Source organism: Dendrobates tinctorius, unplaced genomic scaffold (genome assembly GCF_039654945.1).
Source record: "Dendrobates tinctorius isolate UK_male_01 unplaced genomic scaffold, ASM3965494v1 ptg000122l, whole genome shotgun sequence".
Taxonomy (NCBI): domain Eukaryota; kingdom Metazoa; phylum Chordata; class Amphibia; order Anura; family Dendrobatidae; genus Dendrobates; species Dendrobates tinctorius.
The window spans coordinates 6,275,001-6,294,913 of NW_027361790.1; positions in this window are offsets into that span (position 1 = coordinate 6,275,001).

Below are 19,913 nucleotides of genomic sequence, written 5' to 3' on the forward strand. Positions count from 1 at the left end.
CAAGTAACACTGCGTTATTTTGACGCATCAGCGTGCGCATGAAGAAAAAAAAACGCACATTTGTTTTGCGTTTTTCTTTGCGTTTTTTATGCGCACGATGCGCTGCGCAAAAAAACGCTAATGTGAAACTAGCCTAAGCTTGCTGAAATAGCGGCAGACAAAGTGTTGAATTTTTCTAAAGAATTGGTCCCATTTCTTAAACACCCAGAATATAAAAAAATGAATTCAAATATAATAACGCATGTCATGCAAGTTGAGCATGAGACCATTTTAAAAAAATCTAAGAAACTACAAAGAGACAGGGAGGACTACAGGAATTTTAATGACAATAAAAATAAGAATAAAAATATAGTGAGCAAAGGGAGCACGAATCAAACTGATACTGTAGTTATTAATAGCAATATAGTAAATACATGTGGTAACAAGAAAGATTCTGACGCTTTTGATAAAGTTAGTAATACTAACCTAAGTATTAAATTTCAGGCTATGAAGGATAATGGACTTACCCCAGCACAAGAGCAAATCAATGGGGGAAGTATGGGTAACATTCTCTTAGAACCCCCACAGTTAAAAATTACTAAGATGACAACACCTCTGATTGATGCTATAAAGCAATTAGATAGTATCAAGGAACAGATGAAAAGGTTTAATGGGAACAAAAATCTCATCGATTCTGTAAATCCCATTATTGATAAATCTAAGATCATTACACCCATCCCTGTAGTCATCCCATCACCCGCTTTAATTGAATTTCCAGAGTGCACACAAAAATCTCTCTTTGATTTTTCGATTTATGATAATGATATATCCAGCACTCCAACTAGTGAAACAGTCGTGATTGACAATACCACTGTAGACAATAATGCTACGGTTCCTTTTTTACCCCGAATTTTGAAAAACACAGAAATAGAAAAATTTTTCTCACCAAAAAATGGAAAAAGAAAAAATCGTATAGAGGAACCAGAGGGGGGAGAAAAAAAGAAAGGGAAAATAAAAATCTAAACAAGACTAAAAGTGACTTAATTTTAGATGATGGTAATAATAACATTTTTAATTTATCTTCTTATGTTTTAACTAAAGATGAAACCAGTGTCCTATCCAAGGGACTAACTTTCTGTCCAACACATAAAACCAATGATTTTAACCTTTTTCTTGATTTGCAAGTTTTCATCCGGAAACTAACACTGAAGAGACATTTTTTAATGAAGGAATCGAATCCTGTCCAAGAAAGTACTAATATTGACCCATCCAATAATGACATTACAGATCAGGATGACTTTCACTTAGATGTACCTATTAAAACCAAGTTTTATCCAATTGAGAGCAGAGGTCATCACCTTGATGTTTTTAACGATATTGTGCAGAGGGAATTTAAGGAACTAAATCCCATAAAATCCAAGCCTAATCTAACTAAAAGTGAAAGGTCAGCTTTAAAATCCTTAAAATCCAATTCCGATATAGTAATTCGCTCAGCTGATAAAGGTGGTGGTATTGTTGTACAGAATAGGTCAGATTATTGCAATGAGGCGTATAGAATTCTGTCTGATACCAAATACTATAAAACAACCTCTTTTGAAGCCATCCCAGATGTTAAAACCAACTATGATAAACTAATTCAGGAAGGAAAAGAAAGCAATATTTTTAATAAAAATGAATATAGATTTTTAAAAGATGCACAGTCCCGCACACAATTCTTTTATCACTTACCCAAGATCCACAAGAATCTAGAAAATCCACCGGGGAGACCCATTATATCAGGTATTGACTCAGTTACTAGTAACCTGTCCCATTTTATAGATAGAATCATGGTTACACAAGTCCAATCATTGCAAAGTTTCATCAGGGACTCAACCGATTTAATACAGTATCTCCATGATATCGAATGGAAACCGAATTTTATATTTTTAAGTATGGATGTATCATCACTCTATTCTAATATTTCACACACTTTGGGCTTGGCTTGTTTTAATAAAATTTTAATAAGTGATAAGAGACTGAGCAAGGCACAAAAAAACTTCATTTTAAAAGGTATGGAATTCATTTTAAAAAATAACTATTTTACTTTCGAATGTTGTCTGTATCATCAACAGCTCGGGACCGCGATGGGCTCTAAGGTCGCACCAAACTATGCTAATATTTTCATGGGTATTTTTGAGGAGTTCCATATTTTTAAATCTAAATGGTATAGCAACATAGTTCTCTATAAAAGATTCATTGATGACCTTTTTTTTATATGGGATAACAGCAATAATGATATTCATAATTTTATTCATGACCTAAATATGAATAATTGGGGTTTGTCTTTTTCCTCAATATTTGACAATAATGAAATCAACTTCTTAGATTTGACAATTTTCATTAAGGATAATAGTATTGCTACAAAAACGTTCTTTAAGAACGTTGATACTAATAGTTATATACCTTTCAACAGTGGTCACTATGGAAAGTGGCTTAGGAATATTCCTGATAATCAATATAGAAGGATTAGGAAAAATTGTTCAAATATAGAGGATTATAAAAATCAAGCGAAAATCCTAATGAACAGATTTAATAAAAAGAACTATCCCGAGAATTTAATAACAAATGCCTATAACAGATGTTTAAATATGTCTCAGAATTCCTTGATTAACGGAAGAAAAAAAGAAGTCAAAGCTGATAAGAATAAATACACTACTAATTTTATAACCCAATTTTGCCTAGAGAATAAGGAAATTAGGAAAGTTCTTTGTAAGAACTGGCACATTTTACTCAATGACCCACTTCTACAAAAAATACTCCCTAATAATCCGAGGATTACTTTCAGGAGGGCTCCTAACATCAAGAATTTTGTAGCCCCCAGCCGTCTAAAAAATAAGACAAAAACTCGAGTAATTACCAATAATTCACCAAGGGGCATTTTCCGTTGTGGAAAGAAAAATTGTGCTTGTTGCAGTAATATTACGCATAGAATGAAATATTTCAGATCCACTACTACAGATGAATCTTTTCCTATCCGTGATTTTCTTAATTGTACTTCTGAATATGTTATTTATTTAATTGAGTGTGACTGTGGAAGACAATATGTTGGCAGAACCACACAACCGTTACATCTTAGAATGAATTCCCATAGACACAATATTAAAAAAGGCTTTCTTTTGCATGGTCTATCTAGACATTTTACTTTGAAACATGACAAAAACCCTCAAGGATTAAAGATCAGTCCCATCGAACAGATTCCCTTTAACCATCCTGACAGGATGGGACAACTAAACAGGAAAGAAATCTTCTGGATTTATAGGTTGAACACTCTGAAACCTAATGGGTTAAATGAAATTTCTGAAGTGTTTCTTTGATACCCCTTTTTTTCTGTTATCTGTAACCTCCACTAATTGTTTAATCTATTCATTGTCTAGTATAATTATGTTTTATTATATAATTTTATTTCCTTTATTGTACAATTTTATCATACAATCTTCGATTGATGTCCCTCTATGCACTGTGGTTTTTGGTGTATTTCCCTTCCTTCACGTTTCACACACGTGGTCCCTTCCTCCCCTTTTTTTCATTAATATTTAACACGATGGGTTAATCTCCCTTACAGTTTCGCTTCGTGCGATTTATTCATGTTAGTCGGGTTTATGCTCCCCAATCCTTGGTCACAAAATGTATATCTTTCATATATATATATTTTTTATGTTTATATTTCTCATTTCTATTTTTCACAAGTGCATAATAGTATAATTCTCTCCAGTGTTTTTCTCTTCACATTTAGTCCCATCCCCTCTTGCTCTTTCACCAATATATATATATATATTTTTTCCTAACACAATGGTCCAACACAATGGGTTAATTTCATTTACACACAACTTTTCGGTACCATCGTTTTTCATTAATTTATTCCTGTTATTCGGGTTCATGTTCTTCAAATTCCGCTTCTTAGGAATAAATTTACTAATGCGCTTTTATTCCATAATAATTTTTAATATATGTGCTTTTCTTTTATATATAACGCAATGTGTCATTTTTATAGAAACCAATGGGTTAATTTTTTCTATACATTCTCTTGGTATTATGATTATTATTTTTCATTTTTTCGTTTCCCATAATTTTTTTCTGTTGGTCTGGTTTGTGTTCTTAAAATTTCGGATCCTTAATAGACTTCTGAAATAAAATAACCGATGCGTTTTTCTGCTCTTAATTGTGGCATGCATACAGCTTTACTTCTTTCCATTTTCTTTTTTCCATATTAACTAGTCCATGGTTAAAGTGGACCTCACTATAATTTTTCCTTCCCTTTTTTTCAATTTTTAATGCGTTTTTAATATATTTATATAACGAATATCTCCAATCATTTAAAGTATTGGTGCCAAGTTTGTGTTTTTTCTTGTTCTTTTTGTCTTGGGCTGTGAGCGATCTTGGTTTCTTCTGCAGGTATATTTTTTTCTGTGGGTGCGTTGTCCTGCGCCACTGATCTCTCATGGAATTTAAAATAAAATAATGGTGACACATTTTACAATTTTTTAATTTTTCATTATTCATCATTCATATACTAAATTCCTTTTTAACGTATTTTTAATCATATACACATATGCATCATTTTATTATTACTTTTATACATATTTATTGCGGAGATTCGTTCCGATTGGTGGATTATAATTCGTTTTTTAAGTCCGAGCACTCTCCTTGGTGTAGTGGTATGTCTGTCGGACTTTGATCCTTTTTCTTGTTTTCACGTCGTGGGTTTTTTTTCCTTCTCCCCTCTTTTAATATTTTTTTTCCCCATTTTTTCATTTTTTCTTTCTCTTTTTTCTCTTTTATCTGTAAAATATAATAAAGATATAATTGTTTTTTTATTTATGGAACGTTTAACCTCTATGAACTCTTCAAGACGCTTGAACTACTTTGATCTTTGACCTTTGCGGCGCACCTCATGTCCTTGATGGCGCCAAATTTGAACCGTGTATGTATAAATGCAATGACAGCTCTCTGTATTCATGTGTCAACCCCTGAAGAAGAAGCGTTATGCTTTGAAACGCGTAGGGATTAAAGGGTTAACTTTTTTAACCTTGTGTTGTTATGGAATTTGTCTGGCAGCGCACTTAAAGTCCAAGAATTTATTCCTTATTAACTTTGGTACGGTTCCGCTGTGGACCGTTGGACGTGCAGCAGGCTGACATACTATACAGGCTTTACTTTCTCTTTGAGAAGGTGAGTATAATACCTTTACTATTTATACATTTTACCCGGATAAGACCCTATTGCGCTCTTGTTTCAACCTCTTAGTGCATACAATGTCTGCACAGAGAAAAACACATGCTCCAGTGTTAGTGGGGTTCAGTAACGCCAGCTGCTCCCCTGCAGTGTGTCCGGCAAAGTCTCCTGCTGCCTCCACATTCAAACTACTTCAGATATAAAACTTGCTCCAATTAGGCCTCAGCCTAAACCCTGTTTGAACCTGGGCTCCAACACCACCAGTTGCTCCTCAGATGTGCCGTCTGCCCAGAGAAAAACACATGCTCCAGTGTTAGTGGGGTTCAGTAACGCCAGCTGCTCCCCTGCTGTGTGTCCGGCAATGTCTACTGCTGCCTTCACATTCACACTACTACTGATTTCAAACTTGCTCCAATTAGGCCTCTGTCTCCACTCTGTCTCTAGTATTTACCCTGGCCTCCAACACCGCCAGTTGCTGCTCAGAAGTGCCGTCTGCACAATCAACACTTGTTCTTGTGTTACTGGGGTTCAAAAATGTCAGCTGATCCCCAGTAACACCGGAACAAGTGTTGATTGTGCAGACGGCACTTCTGAGCAGCAACTGGCGGTGTTGGAGGCCAGGGTAAATACTAGAGACAAAGTTGAGCCAGAGGCCTAATTGGAGCACGTTTAAAATCAGTAATAGTCTACAACAGATATTAAACTTGATGAAATTAGGCCTCAGCCTACACCCTGATTGACCCTGGGCTCCAACATCGCCAGTTGCTGCTCAGAAGTGCCGTCTGCACAGTCAACATATGCTCCAGTGTTATTGGGGTTCAGAAATGTCATCTGATCCCCAGCTGTTTGTACGGCAATTTCTCCTGCTCTGTCCACACTCACACAACTACAGATTTTAAACTTGCTCCAATTAGGCCTCTGTCTCCATTCTGTTTATAGTATTTTCCCTGGGTTCCAGCACCGCCAGCTGTTTCCCGGCATTGTCTTTGACACAGGTACTCCCTCCTGCCCAGCCTGGTTCCAGCATGCCTGCTGTTTCCAGATAGTGTCAATGTCACTTTGCCACCAATACGTTGTCATGTCGTGTTGCGGTTGGGTTAGCCGTGTCTATGGTGCCTGCAGTTTATGGGCTTCCTATGTGGGCTGCGGGATCTGGCAACAAAGGCTGGTTCCGTAGTGCCCATAGGACAAGCACACCCTGTAGGACTATGGGTTTCGGTAACTGCGGCCAGCTCGCGGCCTTGCAACTTTGTTTTTCATGGCTACCTTCTGCTACCCATCCGGGTTCCAGTACCGTCAGCTGGTTCTCGGCAGTGCCTTTGGCTTAGGTGCCTCCTTCTCAGTAGCCAAGTTCCAGCAACGTCTGCTGGTCCTTGGTATTGCTTTCTAGCACAGGTACCTCCTGCTTAGTAACCAGGTTCCAGCACCGTCAGCTGGTCCTCGGTAGCGCCATTGGCTCTTGTTCCTTCTGCCACCCCTCCGGGTTCCAGCACCATGAGCTGGTCCTCGCTAGTTCCATTGGCTCTTGCAGCTTCTGCTACCCATCCGGGTTCCAGCACCGTCAGCTGTTTCTCGGCAGTGCCTTTGGCTTTGGTGCCTCCTTCTCGGTATCCGAGTTCCAGCAACGTCTGCTGGTCCTTGGTAGTGCTTTCTAGCACAGGTACCTCCTGCTTAATAACCAGGTTCCAGCACCGACAGCTGGTCCTCGGTAGTGCCATTGGCTCTTGTTCCTTCTGCTGCCCCTCCGGGTTCCAGCACCGTCAGCAGGTCCTCGACAGTGCCATTGGCTCTTGTTCCTTCTGCAACCCATCTGGGATCCAGTACTGTCAGCTGGTTCTCGGCAGTTCCTCTGCCTTCTTGTACCTTCTGCTACATTTCCAAGTTCAAGCTTTTGGAAATGGTTTTTGGTTATCACTCTGGATCTCCCTGACGATGACCCTGAAGACGACGACCCTGAAGACCACCTCGAAGAAGACAACGACCACGAAAACGATGACCCTGAAGGCGACGACCCGGAAGACCACCCCGAAGAAGACCAAAAAGATAACCCTGAAGAAGATGACCAAGAGGACAAAGAACATGAAGACAACCACCAAGATACAGAACAACAAGAGACAGAAGACCAAGAAGCAGAAGATCAAGAAGCAGAAGAACAAAAAGCAGAAGAACATTAAGCATAAGACTAAAAATCAGAGCAAAAGATATTATCTAAATTATAAGCAGAAGAAGACTAAGCAGTGTATGGGGGTGAGTCCGTTCCTCCTCATGGTGCCCCTGGAAAATGCCTGCTGCTGCACGCCAAACTGAACACGGACAAATCTTGTTGTAAATCTTTTGTGACAGGCAGAACGGAAGGTGTAATCTTCAAACTTTTATAGATAACAACTACAGGAATGACTGTCACAAATAAAAACATGATGAAGAAGAAGAATAGGAAGAAGATGAAGAAGTAGAATATGAAGAAGAATAATAGTTGAATAAGAAGAATATGAAGAATGTAAAAAAAAAGAATAATAGGAAGAAGGTGAAGAAGAGGAAGATGAATAAGGTGAAGAAGAAGTTGATGAAAAAGATGCTGCTGCTGCTGAGGATCATGAAGGAGAAAGTGTGGGAGAAGTAAAAAAGAAGGTGAAGAGCATGGAAGTAGTGAAACATACATATCTGACAAAATAAAAAAAAGGTTAACATAGTCAATATCTTTGTAACTCCGAACGTCTTTAAAAAAAAATGTATTCCTGCTATTCCATTTGATTGGGCTAAACCTCTGTGCCTTTAATGACTCCTCCACCTCCCCCAATACATTCTACATTATTCTTAGTTGTTTTTCTTCATGTAGAATTAACCTACAAGGAAAGAAAGGGTTTTTTTAATTCCGATATTTCTGTCCCATTGACTTGCATTGGTTTCCGGTATCGGAATCGGCGATATCCGATACTTTTTGGGTATTGGTCCGATCCAATCCGATATTTCACGATATTGGATGGTATCGCTCAACACTAGACTCCTCCTGTGCAGAGGCAGGAACCCAGCGCCTAACAAATATTCCCCATCACTTTGCAATGCCAGTTAAAACATGCCGATTTGAATTTTGGCCTTCGCAGTCCACCACCTATCATTATTAGGCCCCCGCTTGACATTTTCAGAGGGCCAGCAGGAGCCGTGAAACCTTAGGTATTTTAGCTCAGCAGTTCATTTTGGCCACAGGATCCCAATAGACCCACTGCCATAGTGGATGAAGACGCTGTAAGGTGAATATAATACAGGGGTTGGGGGAGCTGTATATTCAATGTCAAGAAATTGGATTTTACCAGACACCAAAAGCATTAGAATTATATTCTGAATACAGTGTATGCAAGGGAGGGCCTGTATTGTAGTCAGTCTGTCAGGCCTGAAACCCATGTTAGAAACATGTACAAGCCTCATTTTACTTGGAAGCAGCCTCCTCAAGGGAACAAGACCGAAGTGCCATTGATCAATCTGCACAAGCCTACTCACTTCTGTAAACTACCCAACCAGGCAGCATTTTTTTTGCACAGTATTGAGCAAGAGTGGAGTAATTACAGGATATGTCCCAGAGAGTGACGAGGTATGTGGAATGTATTACTTAGGTGACAGGCAGCGCTACAGAGCTTAGGTAAAGTCCTTAGTGTGGGAATGACCATTTCCCAACATGTGTAAGGCTGCAGACTGAATAGGTCTGTGGAGCGTGCTAACCCAGTCTCTTCGACATGCTTAAAATGTACAGAAACTGGCCAATACCCCACCAACATTTTTTTTCAACCAAAATTTAGAAAATTTAAGGGAAGCAACATTTTAATAAAGAGACAGAAGTCTCCTTTAGGAGACTGGAAAAGCCAGGAATGGTCCTTGTCCAGCATTGGACAATGTAAAGTGCTAACGAATATGTATGCCCTATCTAACTAACAGTTTGGGAAGAGACATGTATGCTGACAAGGGACAACTGAACGCTGTGCTGGGACAACAAACTAGATATGGTTGCTGACTATTTTGTCTGTGCAACTGCAGGTTGTGGGCAGGAGGCAGTGGTTTCACCCTCTGACACAGATTTTGTACCCAGGTGTTCCACTCACCTACAGGGGTGCTTGGCTGCCATGTGCTTCTGCATGCTGATGGTGATCAGGTTGGCAGTGTTCTTGCTTCTTCTTAGCTTGGTATGGCAGATGATGCAAATTACAGTTGTCTTGTCTGAAGCACTTTCAGAAAAAAACCGCCATACAGGGGAACAACGCACCCTTGGCCTGTTATCTAGCTCAGTGGGGGGCACTGTGTAACAGCTGATTGAGTTCTCCCTCTGGTCAAACCACTACCTCTTCTTGCCTGTTTTAATGCTACAGGTCTATCTCTCTCTGCACTGATGTGCTTGTTATGCGTGCCACCATGCTAGGTTGGATAAGTGGCCTCATCATCAGCCACGTCCTCTTCAAATTCATAAATCTGATCTTCCTTCTGAGTTGCAATTTTAGACTGACCTGATGGCAACTGTGCGTCAAGATTATCCCCCACCTATTCAGACATTAATTGACCTTCCTGATCGTGGCTTTCTCCTGGTCGTGGGTGCTCAAATGTTTGTTCATCACTGCACACCACCTCTTCATGACCCTCTTTAATGGTGCATTGTGAGATTCAAGAATAACTACAAGGGAATGTAAACAGTACCTCTGAGTGGACAGCATTGGGGTCATATGTCTCCTGGGACTCTCGAAGGAGGGAGGAAGGAGGACCAGGTTGAGGATTGTGAGGCCCAGCCTATTGGCTATTGAGACTGGGCCATGTGGAAGACTTGGTGGTGCTGATTGTCAACACACTGGAGCCTTTTTCTGCCTTCCAACTCACAAAATCCTCGCACTTGTTTGGATTCGACAGTGGTGTAGTGCAAAGACAAAATTTTGACTGGAAGATAGAATGAGATAAAGTCACCTTTTGATCTGTCACCACATTCACATCCCCATTCTTTAACGTCACCCTATCTCATATTGAATGCGTTTTGAAAAAAAAAATCCTGGCTTTTTTTAACAAGTGCCCTCACAGAGGTGTTATTTACAAATTCCCTGTATTTATCAATGTTTGGGTAATTTTTTTTTAGCTATCAGCTTTATTACACTCAGCAATAGAAGACTCAGGAAAATTACTGGTAAATAGTGAAGTTTTCATATCTCTGCAGGCTTTGCGCCAGTCACACAACTACTAGATAAATATACACTATTTATTTAACCAATAATTTTTTTATATTGCCTCTATGATACACAGCAACAGCAAACTCAGGGAAATTACTGGTTAATAGTGACGTTTGAATATCTCTGCAGGCTTTGCACCAGTCGCACAGCTGCTTGATAAATATACACTATTTATTTATCCAATAGAATTTTTTTCTTTATTATTGCCCTAATGATACACTGCAACAGCAAACTCAGGAAAATTACTGTTAAATAGTGACGCTTGCGTTTCTTTGCAGGTTTTACGCCATTCGCACAACTGCTTTATAAATATTAGCTATTTCAGCAATAGGCGGGGAATATTTTTTAGCAATTAGCTTTTAAAAAAAGATGTTTAGTATATGCTGGCACTGAGGAATATTATTTAGCGGTAAAAAAAAGCGGTTTAGTATATACTGGTGCGCAGGAATATTATGTAGTGTACTGCGATTGGCAAGCAAGCCCAGCATGTTCATTTGCTGCAAATAAGTGCCAAACATGCTGGGCAGGTCACTCGAATATACCGAGACGAAAAACAAATTACTTGCTGTGTAACGAATAGCCTAAATAGCGTGCTATTCATGCAATTAAGGAATAGTGCCAAATGTATTCGTTTATCACTAGTGGTGACATGTTTCTATTATACTTTTTCTCTGATTGTTCCACTCCTGGTTTTGGCTTACAAGTACTGATGTAAAAAAAAAGTACTGAACATGTGAACATGGCCCTCATTGACGATTTTGATTCTATACTCAAATAAAGTCCATAGCCACGCATTCAGTATTTGGTCAGTATTTTACATCACCATTTGAAAGCCAAAACCAGGAGTGGAGCAATCAGAGGAAAAGTCACAGGTCACCACTTCTGTATTTATCATCCACTCCTGATTTGTCTTACAAATACTGAGGTAAAATACTGACCAATGTAAGGTAGCGCTTATTGTTAGTGTTGGGGACACTCAATTGGCAGCGGACTCACGGCACACAGGAACACTTTTCATTTAAACAGTCTGTGTGGTTTATTAGACAGCATAAACCATAAAACGCAACAGTCTTACCTCAGACAGGTCAGTGTTCATATTAGGGCTCCCCTCTCTCAGACCTGTGGCCACACAGGCTGTGCCATGTCCAGTAAACAGCCTCTATAGCCTCAACACAGTTATTTTTTCCCCATGTCCAGGGTTACCTCTTAGGAGCTCCTGCTCCAGATGCCGGCTCCATAGTCTGAACCCAGTCTCTTTCTGACCTCGGTCAGTATCACTCACGTTTGTCAGGGAAGCAGCCGAACTGGGATCACCATCCCAGACAATGCCTTGCTCACTAGGCCGCCTAACAGTTTCAGATCCTCAGCCGGGCGGTAGCTTCCCAATGCGGAGCCGTCACTGACTCTGGAAACATGGTCTCTCTGTGTGCTGTTCAGGACTACTGTCCCCACTTGGAACCATCCAACACACAGGCCACCAGGTCCAAAGCCTCCATGTGCTCTTCAGGGAGGTAGCACACCTTCCAAAACATAGGCCTTCCAGGACCTACCACATGAACCAATCAGGTCCATACATTCTCCCCATGTGACCAGACCTCAGGCACATTATATGGTCCATAGCCACACCCACAGGTGAGGTATGTATCACATGGTTATGACCTCACTAAAGGTCCTATTTCACACAGCCACATACACACAGGCTTTATCCTGGGCATTCAGACAAACACCCCTGGGTGGGTTTGTAGGTGACTGGTCCCACCTATCTCACCATTTTCCCTATTACAATGAAGGAACGCCTGCATGCATGTCCCATACAGCGCCCCCTAGCTGTCACAGGGGTCACTGCATCACATATCCCCACCTCTGTTCAAACTTGTGGGGTTGAACACTTGTCACATACTAGGCGCCGCGAGACTGGGTACCCACTGTCACCTTGCCCTACAAGTTGAGAGGATCATCTCAGTCTGTTTTGGGCATCATACGGCATCATATTTATGTTAGGCCTCCCCCACCCCCAGCAGTCAGTATATTGGCCTTGGGCTTTGGCCTTCCAGTCAAAGTCCGTCTGTGTCACCAGACCCTTTTTAGTCTCCACACTTTCCCCGTCTGCTCTGTCACCCGAATTTTCTCTCCACGACCGGCTCTCCCGGTTGGTGCAGTCATAAGTCTTACTTAGAGTCGAGCCCACTGTCTGGTCTGAGTCTGACCCATCTAGTACAGGTACATCAAAGGAGCTACTGTCCAGGTCTCTCAGTCTCATACTGTGAGTAGAACTGCCACTTGCAGATTTCCAACGTTCTTGTCTTGCTGAAAGTCTTTGGCTACCCGCCCTCTCATTATTTGGAGGGTACCTTCTGGTCCTTATACCGCGAGATGAAGGCGGCCACCACCTGATGTTCTGCATCTGTTTCTTAATCTGCAGTCGATTCAGTCTTAACTGCTCTATCTCCTTCAGGTATGTTACCCAATATTCCAGGAGCATTTGGAAGTTCCTAAGGCTTTCCACGGAGCCAACAACAATGATTGGAATCATGCCATCTTCACCAGATACCTGGACTTCACCATCAGGTGGGATCCTCACCCTCGCCACACCGGATCTATTCACAAGGTTTTACATCACTTTTTCGAGTCTTCCAACGACTCTCCCCACCAGATATTTGGGTACCGGAATTACGTCTTCCACTAAGCCCAGCCAATTTTTAGTCTCCCTCGCAAGCTCCAGATGTCGAGCAGCTTTCACATTACTCAGCATGATCATCTGTTTAGCGTGGAGGCATTGCAGATGCATATCCGTCAGGACAGCCATCCGCTTCACTGTGTCTTCCCTGGTTGACAGTACAACCAACTGCTGAATCTCCGGTGCCCAGTGCACCCTACACGCTTTGACCACCTTTTTAAAAGCCTCATGCACACCCTCACTGCTACAGGCTTCTTGCACATCTTTGGGTACGTCAATCACGCACTTGAAGATCGAGGGCTCATTCTCTTCAAGGACAGATGGCTCCTGGTTTACCACAGACACTTCCCTCAAGACAGTTGCCCCAACCGGGTGACTGTTGTTCAGCTCTTAGCTCAAGATCTTCATGAGATTTACACTCTTAAAGACCCCTTGACAAGATGGGCACTGGCAGCTCTGCCTTGTTATCACTCGGGCAGGGCCACTGTAAGTCTTCGACCACCAACTTCTCCTCATGCAGAAGACCTCTTACTGCTTCTCTGAGCACTTCCACATCTTCCCTTAGGGTCTTATTCATGCTTTGCCACATTGACAGGTGACCTCTGAGCTCAGAGACTTCCTTCTGCAGCTCATCCACTTGTCTCAGGACCCTTTCTCGTTCAACAGGTTCTTTCACTGTCTTTAGTTTGACCGGTATATCTGCCGACTTTTGCTTCTCATAAGACAACTTCTTAGCGATGTCCTGGAACTCCAGTGCTTCTTTCTCTCCAAACCGAGTTTTGACCGCTGAGAGCTCGGACTTCAGGTGGCGCAGCCATTCAAACTGTGCGGAGTTGGTGACTTCCATCCTCGCCACCTTCAAACATTTCTTTGCCAGCTGTTGACATATCTCTTTGCACCCTCTCTCCAAGTTTCGTATGTGCGCTTCTACTTGGCGAAAACTGTCAACTCGCTCTTCCCAAGTGTCCATTTCCTTGGTCAGTTTGTCAACTTGACCCTCTATTTGTCGGGTGATAGCGGACAAATTGGAGATCTTCTCCTCTTTCTCCAGCTTCTCAGAGGATGCAGTTTGTTCAGCCCCTTTCTGGCCTTTACCCCTCCGGCGGCAGGAGGAAGTCTGGCCACTTAGACCTGAGTCAGTCTTACTGCACTCCTTGCCACTGTCGTCACCATCTGAATGGGAGTCACCACCACCTGATCGGTCCTCCTGTACTCAGCAGTCTCCATTTCCAATGGTGTTGGACCCCACTCCCGGAGCTACCCTGTCTTCAACGGTCACACATTCTGGTTTGTCTTCCAGCGTCATCCTGCCTTCACATTGTGGAGCACTGTCATTACACTGGGTCCGAGCTTCTGTCTGCACAACATTGTCCTCAGCCCTAGTGGTTGCTAACGGCAATAACACGTCATTATCATTCACACTGTGGTACCCGTCAGGTGACATCATGTCCATAAATTGGGCAGACTCACCCTTCCCTCTGGTCACCCCAATGTCTGGCCCATCACGATTGGAAGATTTTACTGCCTTTATGTATGCAGCTCCATCAGTAGTGAGTCCTCCATCCTCCTGCTGTAGAGGAATTCCCTTCTCCCACATGTCTGAGAACAGCATAGAGTCCTGGCCTATGATTACCGGACAAGACAAATTCGGTACAATTGCGACATCCTGTCCTGTACTTTCCCAGATCATCTCAAGGATCACCCTGGCCACTGGATAGTCCTTAGGGCTGCCATGAATGCAAGTAACCCTGACCTTCCTATTGGGTATTACAAATCCCTGGGGCGCCACCCTCAGTAGAGTCACCGAGGTCTCAGAATCAACCAGTCCGTACATTTCCTCCTCATTCACCTGCAGGGCACACCCATGTAGCCTCTTGCCGAGTGGGTAGTTTATATAGCAAACAGTACACACATAGTACCCTTGCCCCTGGCAACCGTCTGTCTGTGCCACCTGTTGTGAATTCCCTTGCTCGGACTTCTGAGCCGGAGCTCCCTCTGGTGGTTACTGGGAGTAATGAAGCTGGCCAGTTGGATGGAAGTTTGCCATCTGATGACAATGACTGGGAATCTGGGATTAATGGCTGGGAGCATATAAGTGAGCAGGTTTCCCTTAGTGGTTGCTGGTGATTTCCTCCTTGTGCATTTGGAGTTCTTCTGTCTCCTGCCTGATCTGCATGGCTCAGTTAAGTGATTCTTTTGCTAATCCTTTGCATCTAATCTGGTTGTGTCTTTTTTTTGCTTTCTGCTTTGTTGCGAGGGTTCAGCGTACTCCCTGCTGGGGGCAGCACTGGGCCCCGCTCCATATGTTACAGCTTGTGTCAGTTTGTTCAGTCCCCTGTTATATTAGTATCTTTTGCTTTGCTTCCAGTTCACACCAGAGTGCTGATCTAGCGGGGGTGAGGTTGTGTGGCCTCAGGTTTTTTGTATATCAGAAGTGTTGGATTTTTTAGGGTTTTTGCGTGATTGCAGACAGTATCTTTTCTGTACTATCCTATCTAGACAGCTTGGGCCCCATCATTTGCTCAGTCTATTTTCTGCCTATGTTTGTGTCTCATATTGTCTCACAGAAAATATATGTTTGGGGGCTGTCTATTCCTTTGGGGATCTGCTCTGGGGCTGTTTAGATTTCACCTTTCTGGTTTTAGGCTTAGTTAGTTCTCTGGCTGTGCCGAGGCGTCTAGGGCATCGTAGGAACGCTCCACGGCTATTTCTAGATGTGTTGTTAGGATCAGGGGTCTGCAATCCGCTGAGTTACCAACCTCTCTGGTGTCCTGGTGGCTTAGCCTGTTTGTACCATCCTCCTCAGTGACCCATTCATAACAGAATCACCAGCCTAAACTGTAGACTCTAAGGTTCTCAAAAGAAGGAAAGAATTGTAAAAAAAAAAAAAAAAGTGTCAGAATTTTTTTATATATTTTTTTCTCTTTTTCTCTGGGGCCGTAGGAGGAGTTCTTCCTTAATGGAGACTAAGCAATTGTTCGATCGTGTTGAGCAGCTCACTGCTGAAATGCAGGGAATTTCTGCCTATCTCGCTCAGTCACCTGCTGTAGAACCAAAGTGTAAGGACTGGGACTGTGTACCTACTTTGTCTGCTCTTGCCCTTAGTTCGGTTGGATTCTGCCCTTACCCAAAATGGAGTTGGTGGCTTCACGGGGGCCATATTGTTTCCTGTCTGATACTCCTTGTTTCCTGTCTGCTGGATATATAAAGGAACTCTGCACACTATACCTTGCTTGTGCATCTTGTTCTCTACTTGCTTCCAAGGTGGAAGGACTTGCAATCTGCTTGCCTCTTCTACTCCTCGGGATACCCCGCTTGTTTCTGGATCTGCTTACCACGGAAGGACTGCTTACACCCGCTCTGCACCCACCTCCACTATGGTCAGCCCTTCATTAGGAGCCAGCTCGGGCTCTGGGCCCTGGATCCTGCATTGCTGGACTGGTACTCGCTCCCTTGGTCTGTACTATTAGATCTGCACACTTGTTGAGACTCTTATTTGCCTGCTTATCTGTAGAGTCAGTTTGCATCTCTCATCTGAAATACATATCTCTACAATAGATATTTATATCTTGAACTGTGATATACCGTGTTTGTCTTCATTTCTGACCCACATCATCGGGCTTCATAGAAGTTTAGTATAAACTCATAACAGAATACACAAGCCCCAAAGATGGAGCTCACTGGGTCAGATATGATAGAGACACGGGTGAAAAAGCTGTGCTCATTTGTTACAGGACTGCACGGGGAGCTTCAGGCAATTAAGACTAAGCTGGGGGCATTAGAGTCCCAAACTAATCACAATGCAAATGTGGCTGATACTTCGATCCAGGCTATAGCCTCTCACCTCTCAAATGTGGAGCCTACAGCTGCAACTGTGGTTCCAGCCCCCGTTCCAGCTCCAAGTCCGGTTTTTCCTAAACTCCCACCATTCAGGTTTGGTGGAGAAAGAGAGAAATTCCGTGGGTTTCTGAATCAGTGTCAATTGTATTTTTCTGCACGTGCGGCTCAGTTCGCAACTGAACGGGACAAGGTGTTAACCATGATAATGTTGCTGATAAGCAAAGCCTTAGCGTGGGCTAATCCTCTGATTGAAACCAATGATGCATGTTTATATTCTCTGCTGCCATGTGTCAGGTGTTCGATGATCCCAACCGAAATGTCACGGCAGAAGCTGCATTTCTAACACTTCGTCAAGGAAAGTGTCCTGTTGTGTAATATGCTATGGAATTTCAGAGGTGGGTGCTAGACACTACATGATGTGACTCAGCAAAATATGCAGTGTTCAGGAGGGGTTTGTCTGCTACTATTAAAGATGAACTGGCTCGGGGTGAATCACCTACTAATCTGGCTGACTTTATAAATCATTGCATCCGGATAGATATTCGTCTCACTGAACGCCGACAAGAGAGGTGGGCAGAGGCCAACCGTAATAACCCCATATTCTTCCCATCTTCCTCCAGGGAAGCCCAAAACAAATCGTCTACTCCGGCAGAGTCTGAACCTATGCAGATTGTTGCGGTTCGGAGGAGTACCATCGCTTTTACTGCGGAAAACACAGGTCTGCAACTAAAAAGCTATTTCATTATTTTCATCTAATTTCCGTGTATTTTGGTGTGCTGAAAACAAAAAAAATATTGAAAAAAATCCTGGACGTCAGGATTTGCCACAAAATGCAAATTCTCTTCAAATTTAGTAAATTTTTCTCAATTTGTTTTTTTTTTTTTTATCTTATGGTTTTGAAAGTCAAAATTACTATTAATTAATTCACATCAATGCATTGAAGATATACAATGCCAAAAACAATATAACTTTCAAAGAAGAGAACTTGCAGAGTGAGCTAATGAAACCAGCATCAACATGCTGCAAGCTGAACGAGCGGGTTCTGACATGCCCGGGGCTTGTTTCAATTGTTTTATCTTGATTCTCGCCTGTTTACACTTTTTAATCTCAGTTCGTGTCAGCTCGCCATATTCAACCGTGTTTCCCAAAATTAGCATTATGGCTCAGCGGAAGTGTATTAATTCGCCTGACAGTTTCTGTTACATTTGTGGTGAATATACAGTGTTGATGCAACAGCTGAATATTACAGACTTTGTGAAAAAAGTATACTTCGCATATTTCCGACTAAAGCTTGGAATCAAGATAAAGCTTGGGCTCCTCATAAAGTGTGCAAACGGTGTGTTTAGGACCTCTGAAATTGGTTCAAGGGTAAGAAAAAAGCTTTCTGTTATGGGATTCCTATGGTATGGCGAGAGCAAAAGAACCATAGTGACAATTGTTACTTTTGTTCATGCGATGTGAAAGGGTATAATTCAAAATGGAAGCATTCCATTTCATACCCAATATTCACTCAGCAATTCGTCCCATCCCCCATGGCACAGATATACCAGTACCCAAGGCCCCTGCTACCTTGGAAGAGATAACTAGCTCCGATGAAGGTGGAGTCATACCAGAACCAGATGATGAATCAAGTTCTGACTTTGAAGATGATACAAGACCAAAATTGTTTTCCCAGGAGGAGATGAATGATTTGGTAAGAGACTTGAATCTTCCCAAAGATGCCGCTGAGTTACTCGGATCAAGGCTCAAAAGCAAGAATTTATTGTTGCCAGGAGAGTCTTTTTCATGGTTCAGACATCGTGAAGACGAATTCGTTCCTTACTTTGCCCAGGAAGATAAGTTGGTTTATTGCATCGATGTCGAAGGTTTGATGGGTCAATTCAAAATCCAATATGATTCAGCGCAATGGCGTATTTTTATAGATTCTTCAAAAAGAAGTCTCAAAGCAGTTTTACTCCACAATGGCGGTTTTTATGCTTCCATCCCTGTAGGTCATTCTGTACACCTCAAGGAAACCTACGAGAACTTGGAATTGGTTCTTCGTAAACTTAAATATCAAGACCATGGTTGGCAAGTGTGCAGGGATTTGAAAGTCTTGTGCATGCTGCTCGGGCAACAAGCTGGGTATACCAAATAAGTTGTTTTCTGTGCCTATGGGACAGTCGAGACAGACAAAATCACTGGACCAAGAAGAATTGGCAGCCGAGGGTGCTCACAGTTGGTGAAAAAATGTCCTCCGAGAAACTTTGGTTCCTCCCCATAAAGTTCTTCTACCACCTCTCCACATCAAATTGGGATTGATGAAGCAATTCGTAAAATCACTTCCAAAAGATGGAGAATGCTTCAAATACTTGGTCACCAAGTTTCCCGGCCTCTCGGAGGCAAAATTGAAGGAATGTGTGTTCGTCGGACCTGACGTTAGAAGGCTTATAGCTGATCAAGAGTTTATCAATACCGTGACGCATCCTCAAAAAGAAGGGTGGATTGCATTTAAAGAGGTTGTAGAGAAATTTTTAGGCAATGACAAAGACCCTGACTACAAAAAAATCGTCGGACGAATGCTGAATGCATTTCAAGCTTTAGGTTGCCTGATGAGTTTGAAAGTGCATTTCCTCCATTCCCACTTTGACAACTTTCCTGAAAATTTGGGAGCTGTGAGAAGAGCAATGTGAACGATTCCACCAGGACATTAAAGAGATGGAAAGAAGATACCAGGGAAGATGGAGCATTACAATCATGGCAAACTACTGTTGGACGGTTCAGAGAGACATTACAGATCATAGAACCATAGAATTGTAGAGTTGGAAGGGACCTCCTGGGCCATCTTGTCCAACCCCCTGCTCAAAGCAGGATTCGCTAAATCATCCCAGTCAGATGTCTGTCCAGCCTCTGTTTGAAGACTTCCATTGAAGGAGAACTCACCACTTCTCGTGACAGCTTGTTCCACTCATTGATCACTCTAACTGTCAAAAAGTTTTTTCTAATATCTAATCTGTGTCTCCTCCCATTCA